This window comes from Loxodonta africana, chromosome 4 (assembly GCF_030014295.1).
Source record: "Loxodonta africana isolate mLoxAfr1 chromosome 4, mLoxAfr1.hap2, whole genome shotgun sequence".
Classification (NCBI taxonomy): domain Eukaryota; kingdom Metazoa; phylum Chordata; class Mammalia; order Proboscidea; family Elephantidae; genus Loxodonta; species Loxodonta africana.
Window position 1 is genome coordinate 82,988,285 of NC_087345.1, and position 3,822 is coordinate 82,992,106.

Consider the following 3,822-nt stretch of genomic DNA (forward strand, 5'->3'; position numbering starts at 1 on the left):
TTCTGAAGAAAAATCATTTTTGAAGATTAAAGAATCAGGACTTCAAGAAAATATACACTGAGACTATGTTTGTTAACTTAAAAGAAACTAAGAAAGAAGACTAAGAAAAATAAACATAAAAGAGGCCAGCAAAAAAAAAAAAAAAAAAAAACACCCAGAAATTAGAAATCAATCAAGTGAAAGGAAATATGTGTGTGTGGTGTTAAGGTAAGTTATGAGAGAATGTTATGAATGTAATGTGGCCAAGGGTATGCTTTCCACACAGAAATCTTCTCATATTGTATCAAAACCAAAAAAAAAAAGCAAAAAGGAGGTCTCTGTTAAACTTTGGGGCAAAGGTGTGATTACAATACGGTGAAGAAAAGTGAATGGATGGTGACTTAACAAAAGGAAAATCATTGCAAACCAGGTCATCGAGTTTTGTTAACATATTTATCAACCATTATGAACAAGATGCTTTTCTAATATATCTACATATGTACATATTTATATATACAATCTGTTTAAATTTTCAACAATAGTATATGAAGGACACTATCAGTAATTCCATTTTATAAATGACAAAAAAACACAGTGAAAGCGGCAGTCTTTGGAGGATATGATTAATATTTTAAACCTATCTTATCTGAACAGATTGAAGACATAAAACAATTGTGATTATGTTGTCAACCATATTCATGTTGGACCCAACATATCTTAGCACTCTACACAAATTTCTCATCGAAACACTGTCTGTGTTATACACAACAGGAGGTAATGAGTATAAATTTTAGACAGAAAGTTATTTGGGAAATAGAGGGGAAGGAGTGATTGAGAATGAGTTTGTTTAAAGAATAAAAGATAAATTAAAAAAATTATAATAATGATCAAATTCAAAATCTTAAACAATGGATACAGGAAGCTATTTTGTGAGTCAAAAACTATTTGTAACCAAATTACAAGGAAAGATACTAAAGTCGTCAAGGAGTTTAAGATTTAATTCAGGATTCAGCTTCAGTGAGCACTCCAATATAATTGTACGAGTATTCCCAATCCAATGAGCAGATAAACATAAAATATAAATTGAGCATAACAGCATTGAAGAAGAAGACCTTATAATGTGTTGCAGTGTCATAGGGATGAAGTGATCTGATTTTGAAAAAATATCCCTTGAGATTAAAAAATACAACTGCAGAACCTAGGCTCCCAAAACCCAGTGCCGTCAGTACAAAAACAATATTACAGTAGTAGCCTAGGAAAGAACCTAGGCTACTACTGTAATATTGTTTATAACCAAACTTAATAAAATATTAGTATGAGATGGCTTGCAGCGTTTGTTGAGCTCTAAATTATTGCTATGTGATGTTAACATCACTCTTCTCATATATTTCTGAATTACAGATTGAGTATAATGAGAAGTCAACAATGAGAAACCACATAGTAACCAATTTTATCCTGCTGGGACTGAGCAATGACCCACAACTGAAGGTTGTGATTTTTATCTTTCTATTTCTCACCTATATATTGAGTGTAACTGGGAACCTGACAATCATCTCTCTCACCTTCATTGACTCTCGCCCTAAAACTGCCATGTACTTTTTCCTACAAAATTTCTGCTTCTTGGAAATCTCATTTACATCTGCTTGAATTCCCAGTTACCTCTACAACATATCAACAGGTGACAGGACAATCACATATGACAATTGTGCCATTCAAAATTTTTTTATTGACCTCTTTGCTGTTACAGAATTTTTTCTTCTTGCCACCATGTCCTATGACAGATACATAGCCATCTGCAAACCCCTACATTACATGACCATCATGAACAACAAGGTCTGTAGAAGACTCATTCTGTGTTGCTGGACAGCTGGCTTGTTAATCATACTCCCACCACTTAGCCTGGGCCTAAGTCTGGAATTCTGTGACTCTAATGTCATTGACCATTTTGCCTGTGATGCATCCCCTCTCCTAAAGATCTCATGCTCAGAAACATGGCTCATAGAGCAGGTGGTCATGGTTTGTGCTGTGTTGACCTTTATCACGACCCTTGTATGTGTTGTCCTGTCCTATGTTTACATCATCAAGACCATTCTTCAATTCCCTTCTGCCCAGCAAAGGAAAAAGGCATTTTCTACCTGCTCTTCCCACATGACTGTGGTTTCCATCAACTATGGCAGCTGCATTTTCATCTATGTCAAACCTTCACCAAAAGAATCAGTGGCCATTAATAAGGGTGTGACAGTACTCACATCTTCCATTGCCCTCATGCTGAACCCCTTCATTTACACCCTGAGGAACAAGCAAGTAAAAGAAGCCTTCAATGACTCAATCAAAAGGATTGCGTTGCTTTTAAAGAAGTTAAGAAATTCACAAACAGAAAGCAATTAACTTTTTATAAAAATACCAGAAGTCCCTATATTGTATCTTTAACCATTTGTTCTTTTCCTTTCTAGTAAAGGAGATTTATCAGGATAGCATTTGTCAATAAGAGAACATATTACATTTCCAGATAACTGAATACATGTCTTCACAGCACACTGAGCCTTAATAAACCTGCAAACAAAACAAAATCATTCAGTTCATCTAAATAAATATTTTGAATTGAGTGCTCTTATTGTCCATTCCACTTCCAGCTTTGAGGGCCTTTGTGATGGCTGTCACTATTCCAGATTATTTTATTTTTGACTTAAAACAATATATCAGGGAAAAAGAACAGTTTAGGGCCAGTGAGCTTAATATTGAAGATGAACTTTAAACCTTGAAGTAATAGCGCTATTAAAGGTATTTATACCTTTGGTATTATGATGACAATGATTACAACAGCTACCACTTAGGATCTATTGCTTTTTATTACATATAATAATATTTTATTTTATCTTCATACCATAGACAGGTAAATTGAAGTTCAATTGAGTTAAATAATGTTATCATTTAATAGACTCAGAGGTGAAATCAGGATGCAAATCCTTTTTTGTCTCAAAGCCTCTGTTTTTATAGTATGTGAAGCTCCAGTGACACACATTTCAGCATTAAGATCTCCTCACGGGACACCTTAGGAAAGTCTACATATACCAAATACAGGTGTTATTTAATTTACAAAACTTAAAAATTATGTGATTTTGAATAGAAAAAACAAATTACCCAAAATATAGTGTGTCATCTTATTCTAAGTATTTATAATGTATAAATCATGCTTGGTAAAGTAGAAGGTCAGTAAAAAAGAGGAAGACCCTCAATGAGATGGATTGTCACAGTGGCAGCAACAATGGGCTCAAGCATAACAACAATCATGAGAATGGTGAAGGACCCGGCAGCGTCTCCTTCTGTTGTACATAGGGTAGCTATGAGTTGGAACCAACTCGATGGCCCCTAACAACAGCAATGTATAAAGAATGGAAAATATTTAGCGCTTTTGGAAATATTTTATATTGGACATTATATTTACAAAAATAAAACTTGTAATTTCACATAGAGCAATGAAGAACAAAAAGTTTTGACCAAAATGTGAGGTCAATAGCATAAATACGCTTTTGCGAGAAGGTACCTAGAAGTGGAATTATCTACGAATTGGCATATAGAATTAAATATGTGAAGATAATAGTGAGCGCCTTCCCAGAAAAGGCCCAATGAAACCAGAGCATAAGCTTAAGAAGCCACTGGCCATGACTAATTACCTTTAATGGATGCCGGAATCCGTACTAAATACGGGGCCAGCTTGAGCCACAGATGTTTCTTCACATCTTATTTATATGCTCTGTCCACTGGCTCCTTGAGGTTGTTCCCTAAATAAGGCTCCTTTTATCAGTATAATGTAGGTTCTGAGATCACTACCTCATTCTTTTT

At 34.6% G+C, this 3,822-nt stretch overlaps 1 pseudogene; it reads left to right on the forward strand.

The window, feature by feature from the left end:
• The first annotated feature begins 1,404 nt into the window (after nt 1–1,404).
• Nucleotides 1,405–2,367, forward strand: LOC100665013 (olfactory receptor 6C2-like; annotated as a pseudogene).
• The last annotated feature ends 1,455 nt before the right edge of the window (nt 2,368–3,822 follow it).